Source organism: Podarcis vaucheri, assembly GCF_965113315.1.
Source record: "Podarcis vaucheri genome assembly, chromosome: 3".
Taxonomy (NCBI): Eukaryota; Metazoa; Chordata; class Lepidosauria; order Squamata; family Lacertidae; genus Podarcis; species Podarcis vaucheri.
In genome coordinates, this window is record NC_138761.1 from 50125544 (window position 1) to 50144613 (window position 19070).

The window sequence follows — 19070 nt, forward strand, 5'->3', positions numbered from 1 at the left end:
TTAACCTTATCTTACCATTAAAACCCTAAAACCTATTTATACTTAACTCCTTATAACATTTCTACTAAAGCCGTATAATTTCATTCCAACATTTTTCTAACACTCATTAATTTTGCAATATTTCTCTAAATAATTTTTTTTTAAAAAACTTTTTTTCCAATCTTCTTCCACCGTCTCTTCTCCCTGGTCTCGGATTCTGTCAGTCCTTTCTATCAATTCCATATGGTCCATCAACCTTCTGTCCGAGGCTCTTAACTCTTTTCCATGTCCCTTCTGCAGATCTTCATACACTTTACTTTATACATGCACTTTACTTTATCTTCTGCTGGTCTTGTTCTTAATTTCTTTCCTTTGGCACTGAGGAGTAGATCTCGGGGAAACTCCAACCTAACAATGTCTTTATTCCTTCTCGACAGGTCAGCCCATTCTCCATAGTCAGAACTAAAGTCCAAAAGATATTTCAGAGCATGTTTCAGAGTCCCTCCAAAGCTAAAGGCCCCCACAACTCTAATCTCCCCCTGACCCAAATCCAGGTCCCAAAAGCCAGAACATCCCTGCATAAGGGGATCTATCCAACTTTCCTTCTCCAATCCAAGCGGGGCTCCATCCCACCAAATCTGGCTTTCTCTAGATTCAATCGTAAAAGGCAACAGCTTATGTTCATCAAATTGCCTCTGTAAGGCCGGGGCTCTCTCCACTTGAATTACGTGAGGTTCAACAACAACTTTCTCCTTCGTCTTCTCCACAGCTTGCCATGTCAAAACAGATTCCTGAATCAATTCCTGAGTAGTTTCTGTATAGGTATTCACTTTTTGTCCCAAATCAGTCATTTTTTGTCCCAAATTGTCAATTTTAATAATCATCACATCCGTCTTCTCATGAAGCTGTTCCAATAAAGCACTTGTCTTGCAAAATGCAATCACTAAGGCTTCTTCTGTCAACATTCTTGTCCAAGGTCAATCTCTGATTCTCACGGTCTTTAATCTCTGCAGCTGGAAAATTCCCCAGCTCCACTCCTGCAACAGTTTCAAAAGCTCCCTCTAGGGGAAACAATTTCTATTTGTATCCGTCCTTTTAAGCACAGATCCAGCAACAAAGTTAGTTTTGATTTTCAGTTACTTTTTTGCTCCTTTTTAAGTGCAAAAGGAAACAATGGAAACAATATATTTCTCTTATTTAACTATCTGTCAACATACATTTTATTCACCGTCAGTGAACTTTCCCAAAACGTCAATCTTACTGGCAGCCTGTTCCCAGGTTCAAAACGGTGGTAATTTATCTTTCTTCACTCTCTCTCCTGAAGGCTTAGGCGATCTAAAATTACCCCCCTCTTCTCCTGCTTCCAAGGGGGGTTTAGTAATTTTAACCGATGGAGATTTAATCCTTTACAAAAGACTTTCCAGACTTTAGCTTGCAACGTCTTTGCTTCAATCTATTTACAAAAGAGGAAGGCGGACTTCCTGTTTGAAACCTTTCCGTTTCGATGCCAAATTAAGATGTTTAGAGATCCAATTTTCCGTTCTACTCACGGGTAGTTGTTTAGAGTCCAATTGTCCACAGGAAAAAGTCAGCGCTCTCCGGCAACAGCAATGCGGCTTCACTCCGTGAAAGCAGCAATCGATTCGAAACACCGCGCCGCTCACCCCACGTCGCTCCGGATCCCCGAAACCGGGTTTCTCCGCGAGTAGCTTTTGGGGCTCATTTTATGATAGATAGAAGTTAGAGCTGTAAAGCAAAACCCTTGGGGTTTTGGATCTCACCTTTCATCAGCTGACAATAGTATAAGTCAGTAAATGCAGAGCTAAGAAGGGGACTGGCTAGCCAGGTTTGCTCTGCGACATTGAGCATTCAGTTACCCACCTGAGGGTTGAAGATGCAGATGCAATGAGTAGCAAAAGTGTGTCAGAACTGCAAAGCACGTGAATGATCTGCTGTCAGGGCCACGCATGGCCTGCACTTTCCTAACTTCGCACACCCACAATAACTGCCATGCCCAGCTGAGGTGTGACAGGGCTGGCAGGCAGTTTGCCCTGATGAGAGTGCCAGCCCTATCTCACATCGGCTGGGCATGGCACTTCTTGTGGGTGTGTGAAGTTGGGAAAGTGCAGGCCGAGCTTAGCCCTGATGGCAGATCTTTCACCAGAGGAAATTGCCAGCCAGTCCCTGTTGCAACCCATGGTTCTTGTGCTGTTAAGTAGGGTGTTGTAGTTGCCCCGGGAGACCAGATCTCTTGGTTTAGCTTGCTTAGTCACTGGGGTCTTGAGACAAATTGACAGCCACAGTATTGGGCCTTGCATGAGACTGAGCGATGCCTGTGCAGAACATTCAGTGAAGAGTAACAAAAGTAGAGAGCAAGTCTAAATAACGAACTTCTTTATAATACTTAGTGAGGTGCCCTGTCATTTCCTTTTTTTATTTTTTTGTATTCCCTATTTCATTATTTGTGTTCCTTTCCTTTGACTGTCAAAAGCATTGAAGAAAAGCAAGGCAAAAGGCCAAGTGCTCTATGGGGCATCCAAGAAAGAAGAAAGAGGTAGCCTTGTGCGCTGGGAACAATTTTGATAAGTTGGGATGAAAAGGACTTGAGAAGATTAATGGTAGGCTTTCATTTTAATGAGCTGCATTATCACCTGGGGTTTCATCAAATCCTAGCCGTTCTCTAGTCGTTTGGAGGTTGAATGATAGAGCAAAGGCTGTAGCATTAAATTATGTGTAGTCTGCATCTTCTCAATCCTCTTCTCCTATTTAGTAGAACGCGCAAACATGTACAGGTCCTTTAATGCTCAACAGTAATCCATTGACAGGTTTACGGGGGGAAGCAACCCCAGTTTCTTTTAGAGAAACCCTATTGCTTCAAGGCTGGCAAGAAGATTTCGTATTTTAGTAGAGAACTCAGCAGCTGCTTTTGAAAATCTCAGCAGTAGTTTCATCAGGGCCTTTATCCAGTTTGGTACATAGTCTAAAACCAGGCACGTCCAACCTCGAGTTGCCTGCGATCTGCCAACAAGTATCAAAAACTGGCAGTGATCTACCACCCTCCAAAGTCATTTAAGATAGATAGATAGATAGATAGATAGATAGATAGATAGATAGATAAATGGATCTTTATTTCACAGATACAGTAGTTATGTTTGGATATCATTATCACAGATCCAAATAGTTACTGGATGGAGAAGTAACCAAACAAGTGAGAAAAGTCAAACTATATTTGTATATTAGTTTGCACAGATCTGAGGAGCCAGCTTCTCTCCCTCCCTCCCCCCCTCTCTCTGTTAACTCTTTCTCTTCCGAGTCTCTCTCCCCCCCCCCAAAGGGAGCCTCACAGCTGATGTGGATCCCAATAGTTCCTGCCTCCCCCCCCTCAAAGGGGGCCGCACAGCTGTTCCTGATCCCCATCGGGAAGCCAAGCTAAGCCCACCTCCCCTCTTCCAGCAGCATCATGCAGACCTCTCCCCAGCTCAGCCATCCCCTTCGCCATTGGGAACCCTCATGCCTCCCTCCATCTCCTCTTGCCCTCAAGCTGCTCAGGGTTGTATTGCTGTGGAGACTGATAGCGGCTGCTGCTGCTGCATCTGAGGTTGCAGAGAAAGGCCCCACGATCGAACAGAAACAACCCAAACAACCTGGCGGTCGACTGCAAGCTTGTGATTGATGTGCTGTACATGGCTGGTCTAAAACTAATGTAGGAATCCGTAAATCTTTTTTCCTTTGGGGGGAAAAAGAATTGCAAGGGCAAAGGACTGTCAAGTTGAATGGGGAAGGCATGTTCCAGGCCCAAGCCTCCTTTACACAGTCACTTCAGTCAAAGGAGATAACAGAAGTTGGGGGAGGCAGAATTGGGCAGGGGGTGGGAAGAGTCTGAGATGAAGCTGAATCCCTCCCCCAGCTGATCACTTCAGTGCCTAGGTAGCCTGAGAGTGATCGCAGGAGATGGAAGGTGGCTAGAGAATTGGGTACAGCCTTTGCCCTAGTACACTGTTTCCCAACCACTGTTCCGCGGCACACTAGTGTGCCGCGAGATGTTGCCTGGTGTGCCACGAGATGTTGCCTGGAGGGAGGCGGGTGAGTCGGGCGGTGAGAGGCGGGGCGGCGGCGGCGAGGAGAGGCCGCCCAGCGCGGGGCTCTCGCCGTCTGCCTGCCTGGCTGCCTGCGAGCTCGGCGGGCAGCGCCCCCGTCCGCAGCGCCCGCCTCGCGGCTCTCATTCCCTGCCCCTGCCAAAGCTCACCCAGCCAAGCCGCGCTCTCCTTCCTGCCTCGCTTTGCTGCCTCCTCCCCCCCCACCCCCAAAGCTTGGAGGTTCCCCGGCAAGGGGGAGGAAAAAAAATTAAAACTTACACTTTCGTGCATCCCTCCCGGCGTGACGCTGCACGCTGACGTCAGGGGGCTGTAATGGTGGTGTGCCTCGAGATTTTTTTCATCAAACAAGTGTGCCTTTGCCCAAAAAAGGTTGGGAAACACTGCCCTAGTAGACTAGTGCATGTGCTGCTCTCTACCGTTGGGATGATTCCTCCATAGAATCAAGGGGAAGTGTGCAAGTGCAGTGTTTGCTTCTAGCAGTTGTGGGATGCAAAGGACTTCCTGTTGTTGTTTTTGCAATGGAGAGTTGGCCTCATATCTTTCCAACCTCCACTTCGCTGCCCTGAAGTGGATAGTAAAGTTAAGGAACAGTAGTTATGCAACCATGTCTATTATTGTTTGATGACCTTCATGGTTGCATAATAATACCAGTAGCAGTGTTACAATTCCTAGGAAGAAATGGCTTTTAAGATAAGAACCTTCCATTTTAATGTTTGCCACTTAGGTAGAAGTAGAAATTGTCTTCGTTATTTTGTTTGCCACATTTATATCCTGTCTTTCCTCCAAGGAGTCTAGGTAGGATGATGATGGTTGGATTCGTTATCCAGCCTTCACCATAAAGTCAGAGTGTGAACATCAGTAGTATAAAAATACAATATTAATTAGTTATAAATTACAACCTAAATAAATAGTTAAGAGCGGGCTTGTATTTAAAGCTGGGTGACTTTTTCTTTTTGCTGTTGCCGCCAAAATTGGTGTGTTCTTGCGGAGAGACAGAAGAAATTGCCTGGGGAGATTAGCCACCCTGTGCTAAAGAATGGTGACTTGCCCAGGGTCACACAGTAACCTCGTTCTGACTTGCCTAAGGCCATGCAGCGAGCTTCATGGCTAAGTGGTGGTCTGAACCTTGGCTTCCCTCATCCAAGTTCAACATTTCAACCACTCTGGTTCAGTTCTTTCATACTGTGATTTGTTTCTAGTAAATGGAATGCTCCTCCTGTTAAACCTTATAGCCTAATAAATAACACCATTTGTACGAATTAATTCTTTGCTGAGAATTATCATTTCAGAGTTGCAAGTTCATAACCATAGGTTGGAGGACTTCATGTGTGATACCTTTTTGGTTTGAAAGTCAACCCGAATGTGGCATGGGAGTTCCTTGATTGAAAAGTGTGATTTGATCAAAAAGGAGCTGTCTATTACCACAGTCTGGATCAGGTCCACAGGGGGAGAGTAGCATGTAACCTTTCTTTTCATGTCATTTCCCCCCACTGCAAAGCTCTTTATCATAGCTGCTAACTTCCGTGGAGTCAAAAAATGTAGTTTTTAATGGGAAAGCAAGACAGCTGGGTATTATTAATATATAGTGATGATATATTACCCCTTGGTGACCTTTCCTGGTGGTTTTATTTCGATGATAAAAGCATGGGAGACACAACTGAAGCCCAGAGTAACTCCTATGGGGAACTATAGTTGTACGCTGCCACTTCTGGAATGTATTCTTCAGAAAGCAGCAGAACTACCATAAAGGAGTATTCTCAGGCCAGAAAAGCAGTCCGTAAGGATATCAGTTGCTTCTGGTCCTACCTGTCAAACAGCTAGGCAGAGAGCAGGTGTCAGGTGCTACAGGTAATTCAAAGTCTCTTCCAGCCTTTGGATTTTGTGTGGCATTTTTAAAAGGTTTGACAACATTGACTCAAGGCAGGTAAAAAAATTAACATTTCTCAAAAACAATTCTTAGGATTTTACTCTTTCAAGTCTTCATTGTTTAGGATACTTCTGTTTTGAAAGAATACTCAGATAACTTGTTTGGGCAATTGTATCTCAGCTTAATTAGCCATGGAATGAATGAGCCTTGTTTTCCCAGCAGCTAGTTAAACAGTTCTTCAGTTTGGATGGAATAGAAAACTGTGGTTAACCGGTGACTTCCGCATTGAATTCATACTGTGAAGGGAGAAGGGAAGTCACTGGCTGCATGTGTAGGTGCAAGTGTCATTTGTATCTCGGGTTATTAAGTCAAGATACAATCATCCAAATGTGATCAAAAACTTGCCATCTTTCTCTTTTCAAATTTATTATTGAAAGATATAATTAAACCAGTAGTTAAGAATATGGTTGGAGAACTGCATGTTTCTTTTTGTCTTGAATAATAAAAAAGCCTGTCTAACAGCTGTTTGAATGGTTCTCGGGGTAGCACCTGTTCATATGCTGAAGAAATGAAATACTCTGAAGCTCAATCTAGCACATCTCTTCCAAATGCCACCCATGCTGTCAAACTTATTTTATGATGGCTGGATTGTTTATTTAATGGCTTAATAACTTCGACACAAATATTTATGGGCTCTTGAGAGAAAAGGTAAAGTAAAAGCAAACAAGGAGCAACTTGGGGGTAGGGGGTGGGATCACAGTTGCATGCTGAAGGAATTAATTTGCAACAGAAGGTTCCTATTCCCTTCCAGCTGTTAACTTTTTGTTGTGGAAGCAATGTGGAATATAGGATGTGTGTGTTTTACTTAGTGTAGTGTCATTAAAGCAACTACCACGTTTGGGGGGGGAATGAAAGTTAAACCTGGAAATAATCTTGTTTTGCAGAGAATAAGTTTCCACCCTTTGAATAAAAAATTATCTCCTCATTCCTACAGAATCTGTTTCAAAACCTCAGTGGGGCAGGGGGAGTACAATGAGCTTATTTCTGGGTGTTTCAGCCAGCTACTGCATTGAAAAAAATAGACATGGCTACCTTAAGTCCTTTTAGAGGGAGAACGTCTCCCTGTCCTCTTCCTGTGCACCTCTGTGGCCTCCCCAAATCTATTCCATAGGGTTGCAGGAACCCCCAGAACAGATGTAGATGGGGCACGTGGGGAGAAGAGAGGGAAACGTTCTGTTGTGCAAGTGGAAATATTTGGGCTAGTGGATCTGTTTATTTGGATATCACCCACTGAATTTGTCCAGTATGACTTGGTTGATTATAGCCCCCGGTGGGATGAGGCACAGAATTAATACTGATCATAATAGGGTTTTTCATCTTGGAGAAGCAGGGTACCTAAATCTTTGTGCATCAGTTTATATACAAGAGACATAATATATTCCATGTTCCTCCCCCGTAATTGAACATGTTTGCTGTTGTTTACATTGTTTGTACATGCTTCAGTGGAGGTTGTTGGAACGAGGCAACTTGCTTTCCCAAGTTGACAAAAACGTGTTCTCTTATCCCAGGAGGGATTCATCGCTCTTCACTTTCCTTTCTTCAAGGCTCGCCAGGCTTCAAACTCTTTTAGAGAGGCTTTGCTTGAGGAACTCACCCACCTACCCGCTGCTAGGCTTAGGAAACCTCTTTGTTGTATGTTTTTAAGTAAAAGGGCTAATGAACTACACAAGGTTGAGAATGTGAGTGAGTTCAGGTGCCTTCATTGAGTATGCATAACCCATACTTTTGCTATTAAAAATTGTTCTCAACGGAACTGCCTTGTCAGCAATCTGCTTCTGATTCTGGACTATAGCCAGATCAGTCTGTGGCTGAAACAAAAAGGAATCGCCATTAAACCTTCAGAATCTCAAAACTATTTGTGTTTTGAGATGCTTCTTCAATGGTTACTTCACATAACGATGGCATTAAGAAACAGGGTATTGCTGAAGACCATAACAGTGGGCACCTTGCTTAGCTGGCTTTGGGAAGTCATTGTGAGGGCTGGCAGGGGTGTCAAATTTTTGATTCACTCCCCGACCCTGCACAGTAAGGCAATGTACAGCCCGCAGGTTCCATGTTGAAGTACTCTTGCAACCCACTTGGTGTGAAAGGCTGGGCCATCCTGATCTAGTCAGTCCCTCTCCCTTTAGACATTATTTTGATGTAGCAGACATTGACCCTCAAAGATCAGATTACACAAACCTAAGCAACCGAATGTCACAAAGAAAATGGATCCATTCTGCATGATGCATATACAGTGGTACCTCTGGTTACGTACTTAGAGGTCCGTTCTTAACCTGAAACTGTTCTTAACCTGAAGCACCACTTTAGCTAATGGGGCCTCCCGCTGCTGTGCCGCCTCCGTGCAATTTCTGTTCTCATCCTGAAGCAAAGTTCTTAACCTGAGATACTATTTCTGGGTTAGCGGAGTCTGTAACCTGAAGCGTATGTAACCCGAGGTACCACCATAGAATGAATTTGCAGCTGACTGATGCAAGTGAGTCAAGTTGCACACCACAGAGGAAGGCAGAACACCTTATAAACAAAATGAATTTTGAGGGTTGCAATAGTGGAAAGGACTGGAGAAACTACTCCTGCCCCAACAGTTGGATTTTGCCATTTGTGTGTGTTGGGAGGAGCAGGGATAGCTGAGGGGAATAGAAGTAAAAGAAACAAAGGATATCTAGCCAAATTGACAGATATAATAAGACAAAACCCAAAAAGTGAAGTAAAAAAAGAATGGGAGTGCCTAAATGAATTCCTCATAAGCCAAGGTTCGAGGGTAGAAATCTGGCTGAGTCTGGAATAACCTTGTGAAGTGAAAGGACATGAAAGAAGGATTTATATCTAGATGTTAGGATAGAGAGGATAAAGAAAACAGGAAGACAAAATGAGAGATAAAGGAGGTGCTTTGGGATTGGTGGAAGTCAATGTCTTGTTGTTTTAGTGTTTATAATATTAACATGTAAGATATGGATTTGTTTGTTTTTGTCTTTTTCAGTTTTCGAATGTTGACTTTTGTGTGTTGTGTATTGTTATCTTTTGATATCTTTCGTGTTGTTGTTGTGTTGTGGAAAATACTAATAAAATTCATTAAAATTTAAAAAAGAAAAGAAACAAAGGATATCTGTGAGTCATCAATTCTGTGATGGTTCACTCCGAAGATGGTCCAAATGAGTTCAGTGGGACTTAATCTCAGGTAAGTGCACATAGGGTTGTACTGTAAAGTATTATAGTCTAGTCAGTCTGTGGCGCAACTCATTAGTGAACTTTTTGTTACCTTGACTTGAATGTTCGGTGCTTGTTAATACTTTAGTATGGTTTTCAAATTAAGGTTTTTATATGCCATCTCTGATGAACTTCATTGTTCTCTTAGTGGGTTGTATATGTCAGCAGACTCCTGGACCTGCCTTGGTTTATATCAAAGCAAACAGATGTTTCTAAATCCTGTGAAAAAGCAGCTGTTTAGTTACTGATTTTTCAGCAATTTAGTTGTTTAGCATAATAAAATCAACCACCGAGGAAACTCAATTAGAATCTATTTTTAAAGCAGACACACGTGTAGTCATAACACAGTGCTTAGTGCTGTTCTGAGGCAATTATTTTTTATGATAAAAACTTCCTAAAATGTACCGTCTCTTGTTTTTGATAACAAGGACTTGTATTTGACAACTCTACTGTTGCATGTTCAAGGTGCTATTTTAATATATTTATTTAATAACATATCTTGCCTTTCTAACCCAAAAATTATATACAAGGGTACCTCACAGATAAAGATGAAGAATTTCTACCCACCAAAACCATAGCAAAAACACAGCATAAAGACACAGCAGCAAGCAGAACTAACAAACTGCAGGCTTAAAAAAATAAGCAGTAGGGAGTGAAACAACTGTTCCTCTTAATGCTCAGTAGAAAAGAATGGCCTTCCCTACCAATTTAAACCTAAAAGGGAAGAAAGTTGAGTCTACCTATAAGTTATGCTTTGATAAGTCAAAAGTTTCCCTTTGCAGAGGAAGGAACTGTTGAAAGTTAAAAATCCATGTAGTCGGAAATAAATCTTTTGTTATGCTCCTTCATTGGCCTTGTCTGACTTGTTCAAAACTTAACAGCGGTTAATTGATCTGCCCTTGGATTTATTTGGTGATGGGGATTTGCGCTTGGTCTTGTGCCTGTTCAAGAAAGGATGCAGTGTTTTGCTGCAGATGTTAGTGTTGCCCGATAGATATTCATCATTATATAATGTTCTTGATAGTGTGTGTATCATGAAATGACCTGTGCTTTGGTGTCTGTTCGCTGGAAACAAAGTTCCTTCTGTGTGATTTGCTTTAAGAATGATACACTGAAGTCTTCCAGAAACAAATATTATACTGTTAACACATCTCTCGGTTAACTTTAGGACTTCAGTTTGTAACTTGCTTCAGCTAGCTTTTTGCTACATGACCTTTAAAGTTGCTCAGTCAGTTGTAGACTTGAGTTGGTTCTGTTTCTGTCATTCTGGCAGTTTTTAACTAAGGTTTCCTCTGCCTGTGAAGCACCTAGTTGTAAGAAATATTTCTCTTGACAAATGTGTCACCTTCAGCATACCTTGAAAAAATTAACACTCCTCCAAGGTCTAGGCTGGCTTACTATGTTCTCTAATAACATCAATACAGTCATGCCTTTTATCTTTAACACAGTTATTATTTTCGCATTATTGGTCATTATGTTGTCAATTCTTCTAAATACCATATATGCATCCTTGGGTTCATCTTGGTGTATTGATCTAGGAATACATACTCAGAAGCTCAAGAATTCAGCTCATGCTGCTGTCATAGTTCCATATATTACAGTATGACTGCTTCAAATGACTACTGAAATCTGAGCAATGCTAAACAAATGTCACATGGGTGAGATTGCAATATCCTTGTCAGCTCAGTGGGCTGATGGTAGCTGAGTTTCATCTCTATAATTACTTATTTTCATATTGGGGGGAAATGATTTTTTTCCTATAAGGGAAAATGTGAAGGATTTTTATAAATAATCCTTCTATAACCCTGTATATAATAATTCATTCCAATATACTAGGGCTTTGCAAACTACTGTAATGCCTATCTCTTACCTATCTGAATTTACTTTTTTGCAAAACTAGTCCTAAGATTTTCTTGATCTGCAAATAAAGATTTGGCATGGTTGTGTCATCAAACCACCATGTTACAGTAAGATTTCACGGAAATATTTGTGTTGCAAACAAAAGTTTGTTTGGATACATAGAACCGGTATTCTTGGGCTTATTTGAACTTGGTGGGACTTACTTTCAGTCAACATGCATAGGATCAGGTTTTTGCCTTGTGCAGCAAGGCTTTCAAGGTAGATTGCTAGACTCCCTTGGTGTGTGTCCCTTTCCCATGGGGAAAGTAGGAGTGAGAGTCTATTCTAAGACGCAAATGTTTGCATGGGTAAATGTTTAATTAATTCAAAACAAATAATAGTTACTCATTTTAATTTATTAAAATTTATAATTTATAGAAGCAGGTAACATCCAATAATCTAGTTACAGGTAGGTAGCCGTGTTGGTCTGCCGTAGTCAAAACAAAATAAAAAAATTCCTTTGAGTAGCACCTTAGAGACCAACTAAGTTTGTTATTGGTATGAGCTTTTGCATGCATGCACACTTCTTCAGATATCACAGTATATGCATGGTATAATATATTTAAGTATTTAATTTATTAGATGTTAATAGATCTAGATAGAGTTGAGGGTTGTTTGTAGTTCAAGTAACATTAGCCTCCTTAGCCAGAGCACTGTAAGGAGAAAGCAAGTTCTTGTTTAGTGAGCCGCTGGCTACCTGCAAGGTTCCTATCTCTATGGATGAGAGATCCTTGCCCTTTCTTGTTAATCTGTGGTTTCAGAAAGACTCTTCAGATGGCCAAGACCACACAAGACAGGCTCCTGCTTGATTGCTATTGCCTGGCTTCAGTTCTCAGAATTTTATTTTGCTTATTTATGTACAAAGACTGTTATTTTCAGCTTTCTTAGCAGTGTTTGGTTCTGAATATATTGGTGTTAATTAAGAATCAAAGCACATTTAGCAGATGGAAACTGCTTGAGCCAGGACTGAGTCAACTCTCAAATGAGAGAGAGTTTAACTAGTGAAAAGTAGCTGAAAGGTATTCACTGCTATTGCTGAAGCAAACATGGCAGCAGCTTTTTATGTGTATTGTGTCTCGCTTTCTCTCTGGGGCAGTGATTTTTTAAAAATCACTTTGGTCATGCCTGCACTCCAGAGGCAATAGAATCAGAGACTGGCATGCAGTTGAAATCCTATAGGTGCCCTTTCAGACACTGAATGTGAACAGAAGAGCTTTTTTGTTATTTGACAGAGGGTCTCATTTATGGAAGGAGAGGAGGTGTTTTGCCAATTTCTGGAGAATTTGCAGCTCTCCGGGGCCTACAGGGAAAATGACCCCCGCCCCAGCCTCTATTAGTATGTGCTCAGAGCACCCTTTCTATGAGGACAATTCTGTTCTTGGCTTCTTATAATCCTATAATAATATTTTCATGACATAATAGAAAAGTATTTTCCAGGACCCAAAGGGCTCTGTGTGCCAGTCGAAAATGCTTCTCTACACACAAATGGAATCAAATGATCCCTCTCCCGTTACATGTAGCTTAAGAGAGTTTCCCAACTCCCAGAAGTTGCATTTCAGGGGCATGTGGAGGACTGGATGGGAAGGTGGAAAGGCACCAGCATGCACACATAGCATTATGCATGCACATTATGCATGCCTTTGGATTGCAGTCGCGATACTGTTCTCTTCTGGTACTTCTGTATAGACATTCAGAAAATGCTAGTAGTTACTTTCCCCAGTTAATATCGATTGTGAAGTGCTTTGCTCATATTAGTGCTGCACAGGTTGGCAATAATGGTTGCAACTTGGGTTCAGTACTAGCAAGCTTGAAATATCAGCAATATGATGTAATAAACTCCCCTAGCCAGTCTTGAAGTTTGACCTGATTTTTGCTTTTACAAATGTTACAAGCGGAATCTGCAATAAAATGTAGCATGAGCATGGAGTGCTCCTGTTAGGCTCCATCCAACCATGTTGCCTTTCAGGATAATCTATTTCATGAGATTGCAGACCAAAACTTGAGGAGGGCACCAGGTGAGAAAGCAAGATGTAGACACTCTGTCTTACTTGTATCTTGCTTTTCAGTGAAACACAGCACGGTGTCAAGTTTTGCTTACATTGACAGGTTGTACTGCAAACCCTTCTTTTATTCAGTGGCCCACCTAGCTTGCTAAACTGCAAATTGTTATCTGTATCTGATTTAAATGTCTGAGGGTCTTGTAAGGGGAACGTGGTACACAAATACACATTGCAGCCTTCTAAACCTACCATAGTTAAAACTCTATTAGTATGACTTCGTTCTTGAAGCAAATGTGTTAAATATTACACCACTGAAATGCAAAGAAATTGCATATATTTACAAATGGAAAGTGGACATAAAAACACACAGATGGCTATTTCAGGATATGTAGAAAACTTGGCTGTTAAATTGCTTCTCTTAAGAAATTGCAAGCATCTTCTCTTCCAACACATCCCAGGCTGTTCTCATGTCTGTCACACTGTTACACAATGCATTTTGAATTTTCCAGAAATGGCCTGTTAATCTGGTATAAACAGTGTTTTAGATCCAGAGTTGCACTTCTATTTGCAAAAGTGTTAGTGATTCATGGGGGCTGCTAATCTCAGAGGGAGAGGAGTAGTGATTGTCACTATGTATCCTTCCCTTCTGTGCCACCTCCCAGTATGGAACCTCCAACCCAGGGGTCGCCAAGGTTTACCGGCCATGGGCTGGATCACTCCCACGGAGATTGTCCTTGGGCCAGACTGGCGCAGCACAATGTCAGAAATCGCGTCTGCGCATGTCAATGGCACCAGAAATCGCTTCTCCACATGCCCAGATGTTGGAAATCACGCCTGTGCAGAAGCGATTTTTGGCGTCTGGACATGCGCAGACGCAGTTTCCAATATCTGCGTGTGTGCAAATACAATATCCAGCGCTGCTCGGCGAGTCCCTGCGCTGCGCTGCGCTGGTTTAGCACAGTGCGTGGGGAACTCGCCAAGCAAGCGGCTTGGTTCGGGGGTGGCTCGTGGGCTGGTAAAACGGTCTTCGTGGGCCGCATCTGGCCCATGGTCCACACGCTGCCGACCCCTGCTCCAACCCTTCAGAGCAGATTTGGGGGGATGGGGACAATGAAGCTGGGGCAATTGTAAATTGTAAATGGAGCCCCATTCATAGGAACTATGAAATTGACCCACTATTTTTGTAGCAAAGGCAATTCTGTTCTTCATTTTTGAGCATTGTATCTCTCGTATTTTATGGAACTTTACTAGAATAGAAAAGCTCTTTGTATTTCACACCTGGTTCTTTGATTAACTTACTTGGATTAGTTCATAGTTTTTGGTATGTATTTTCTTTCTTAAATTAACTTAGATATCTCTTAGATATGTGCTTTCTGGGCAGAGTTAATTTTGGAGTTTCCTAAAGTACACAGAGGGACACTCCTCCTAAAAGCTGCAACCCAACCTTACCTTTCCCTGCCTTTTACTACATCTTGGGATGGAGAACATGCTAGTGACTGAAATGTGTTTTGTATTCAGCATTCTAAATTGTATAAATCCATTCACTAGATCATAAATTGCGTTCTTGGATTTTATTAAACCATCCACACACAAACTATTTTCCCTGTGCAAATGACATTCTGTCCAATGCCTCCAAATTTATGCAGTGTCCATTTTAATAATCCTTTGGGAATCTTTTTGAAAAACCAAAGTACTAGGCATTATTCAGAATAATGGCAATGGCTTGGAATATATTATTTTATAGAAGCCAGTCTTAAGGTATAATTGACATTCCACACAGTCTGAAGAAATTCATCTCAGCAAACCTAGCATTCATCCAGCTGTCTGTGTATAATTGCACAGATATGGACTGACTCTCATTTTAGATACAAACAATTAAGAGTGTGAATTTTTTAACCTTCAGTTGAAAACTTCACTGCATTAAACTACCTAAACATAATGGTGGGTCAACAATGACCATAATTAAGTGAAGATGTATTTTGCAGTCATTGACAGGATTTTTAAATGTTCCCATGCTTTCCAAATTATATCCCTGCTTGAGATTCTTACAATGTGTTGGCTGTTTGGAATATATCTGAAACATCTTTAGCCTTTATTTTGATGAGTTAGTTTTATAAGATTAGTGCTCTTACAAGCTGGGAAGATTTACTGTCCCAAAGGATACTTTTTCTGTTTTGATTTTTTTGTCCCCTCACCCCACGGCATTCAATTACTACTCTGAATTTTTATATAATAAAATATGTGATAAAAAGCTGTTTCCTCTTCCTAGGTTTGACTATCCTAAGTTTAGATTAAAATAACACCATATTTTAGGAGCCCAGGTGAGCAAGCACTTAGACTTCTAAAATCCATGAAAACAAGGAGAAAACAAATGGAAGGAACTCTGATAGGCAATTTCAGGAAGTACGAGGGGCTGCATAAATGCACCCCTATGCTACAGGTTGCCCACTTGTGGACCATGGGCAGGAATTACCTAACTAGCCCCAACATCAACAGAAGCTCCCAAGCACTGTGATTGGAGAGTGCTGGCTGGGGTGAAATCATTCTAGCCTTCCCGACTCCTTCCTACCCTCTACTTACCCTGGCATTCTCCTTATATGGTGTTGTAATTATTAATTGCAACATTTCAGAAACACACTGCAGGCTTTCTGAGAGACTGTTTTGAGCTACAGATCTGCACAAATCAATTCAGAACAAGTCAGTCTGGCCTGAAGTCTGCTTCAGCCCAATCTGGTCAGGATATCTAGACATATTTTAGAAACACGGTCAAATAAATTTTGTACCTTGGTTGTCTATGTAGAATGCTACAGGTCGTGTTACCTTCATCTTTTTGTACTGTAGTGAATATAAGAAATAGGAATTAAAAGCTAAGGTCCCACGGAAATGATAGATTTGCTGCTTTTAAATCTACTGTGTTACAACAGACAACATACCAAACTGTATTGTGTCTTGAAACAAAAAGTGCTTAGTCGATGCATAGCGGAAGAAACCTTCCGGCATTATTAGCTGAGTCCCCCAATGCTGAACATTTGAATAGTCGTCTAATAGTGTTTGCCTAGCTTTATCTGCCATTTTTTACATGGGCTGACGTAAATGTATTGCTATAAAACATTGCAGGATGGGGATTATTCTCATCTGTGAAGCTTGTGCGTCATGCTGTCTTTGTCAGTTAATCTAAATACTTATAACTTCCTTTATATATTTGCTTCAGGCGTGAGTCTGTAGAAATTGGCTTCTGTGCTTAGTTTACTAAAGCGTGTTCATGAGAAATGGCGGCTGCCATCGTTTGCTTTAAAATTTCAGTTGTGCGTGATTTTTGGGCAGTAACTGTCATATATCTCAAAGGGCAAAGCCCCCGTGGGGGTGGGGGTGCCTTTTTCTTTATTACCATTGGAAATTCAGATTTTTCCACTTAGTGTCGCTGGCTCTGTAACTTCTGTGAAGATATATCCAGCTAGAAGAGGTGATTGTGTAGTCCTCTGCTTGGCTTTTTTCTCCATTCAGATGTTTCATGGGAAACACAATAGGGGAAAATACAGCACGAGCAATCAAAGCAGGGGCTGTATTAACTCCATCTAAGCAATATTCCTTGAAATTTATAGTGCTGTAAGTTGCCTTGTGGGAGGTTGTTTCTGCCTAAAAGTGGAGTGTAAATTAACTAAAATTATCAAATAAGCTATGTTGGCATTAACCTGTCACAATTGTATTGCCAAGTCCTATTGAGTTCAGTAAGAATTACGTTTAATTATGGACAAAAAAAAAAAAAATTCCTTCCAGTAGCACCTTAAAGACCAACTAAGTTAGTTCTTGGTATGAGCTTTTGTGTGCATGCACACTTCTTCACATACACTTAATTATGGATTATAGCACCATAAACGGAGCCTGTTTTGTTATGCAGTTAACTGCCATCTCTTCAACCAATATTCTGTCTCCTCATTTTCTCCCTACTTCCAGGAATGCAGATGTTCAGGGCTAGGATTATAGTGAAAACATGGTTCTATTTCTCTCACTAACTCCGCCCCCAATTGAAGAAGGGCTGTAGCTCAGTGGTGAAACACATGATTTGCACACAGAATATTGCTGGTTCAGTTTCTGCCATCCCCAGGTTGTGCTTGGAAAGATTCCTGTCTGAAACCCTGGAGAATTGCTGTCATTCAGCGTAGAATGCTGAATTTACAGTCTGACTTGGACTGACAGCTTGCTGTGTTGCAAATGTAATACAATCTAACCTTTAAAAGAAACTACAAACATTTTTAATTTGGGAAGAGTAAACGTGTGGTCTTTCTGTTTCAAACAGGTTGCCTTTTTATGCAACAATTTAAAGGTGTGCACCAAATGCAGTACTGTATTTTTCGCCCTATAGGACACAATTTTCCCCCTCCAAAAATGAAGGGGAAATGTGTGTGCGTCCTATGGGGCGAATGCAGGCTTTTGCTGAAGCCTGGAGAGCGAGAGGGGTTGGTGCGCACCGACCCCTCTTGCTCCCCAGGCTTCAGGAAGCTATCCGCAAGCCCTGGGAGCCCAGCGGGAGTTCCCACCGGGCTCCCTAGGCTTGCAGATAGCAGCCTGCAGCCCAAAACCCGGGGAGCGCAGCGGAGCGCACCCTGGGCTTCGGGCAGCTCTCCGCAAGCCTTGGGAGCCTAGCGGGAGTTCCCACCGGGCTCCCAAGGCTTGCGGATAGCAGCCTGTTCTGAGGGCTGGGGTCGGGGGAAGCTCGGGCTTCCCCCGCCCGAGCCCTGCACCTGGGGGGGGGGAATATTTTTTTCTTTATCCCCCCTCCAAAACTAGGTGTGCCCTATGGGCTGGTGCGCCCTATAGGGCGAAAAATACGGTAATTCCTAAAATGATATAAACTAACACCCAGTACAGAGCCATCAGAATGACGATATGTATATTCCTGTTTCTTCCTCTCTCTCTCTCTCTCTCTCTCTCTCTCTCTCTCTTTGCTTTTGTTTACATAGAAGCTCATATTTCACAAACTTTAATGTCTTAATGGCCACCAGAGTTAAACTCGATTATTGGGAAATAAATAGGCCAAAACACGAAAGCATGACTCTGAAGAAAAGTTCACGTGCAAGATGTAGAATAAGGACCAGCAAGTTCATAAAATAGGCATATTTACTCATTTCTGGTTTCTGTTGGTAGTTCTTCCAGTTGCTGTTAACTCATTGAAAATACACTGGGGTAGAATTGGTTTTCAAAACACAAGACTTACAAAAGTTAGCATCATATATTGTCTTTATTGTAGAGCAGTGCACATAGGGGGATGAGGGGATGGATGCCCAATTTTTAAAACTAAAGATAGCAATGAATCCACTGATTTGAGCTCTATTCATGTTCAGTATAATATATGCAGAAGCAAGCTAGCCCACCTCCTAGCCAGTCTCTGGTGCCCCCCGGCCGGCTGGCTTAGCCCTCCAAGGCCTAGGACAAGTGCACCTGGCTGCCCCCCCACCTGTATATACCTGTGATTAGAAGGGGGAAATTTATAGATTACTGTGACTGCCATGTAATTTCTGTTGGTGAGGACCTCGTGCTTGGTTCTGTGAGAACGCAGAAATGAATTCAGCTGTTAACATTATAAAATTGTAAACTAGTCTAAGGCTTATTGTCTAATCCCCTCTATGGCAAATCAAACAACTATGACACAGAAAACAAGCTCATGTTACAAGCCCTGCATCTTAAAATTTCTCAGAATTTGAAGCCGTTTATTTCATTTATTTCATCATTGCTTGGAGGGAGGAGTGACTCACAGGGTACTTTCTCATTTTCATAGTATACAGAATTAGAAACAGATGTTTGGAAAGTTAATGCATGGTCGAATAACTCCCACGTGGAGTAGAATATCACAACAGAGCTTAGTAAAATCTAGACAGGTGGGAAAAATAACTTGCTGTAGATATGTGACAGTTCCCAGTTGTGGTGTTTGGTTCTGATAAAGTGGTCTGATTACTCGGCATA

General features: G+C 41.8%; 1 protein-coding gene across 1 annotated transcript in view; it reads left to right on the forward strand.

The window, feature by feature from the left end:
* Positions 1-19070, forward strand: part of GALNT2 (polypeptide N-acetylgalactosaminyltransferase 2) — a 70359-nt gene that overhangs the window by 11302 nt on the left and 39987 nt on the right. The window lies entirely within an intron of this gene.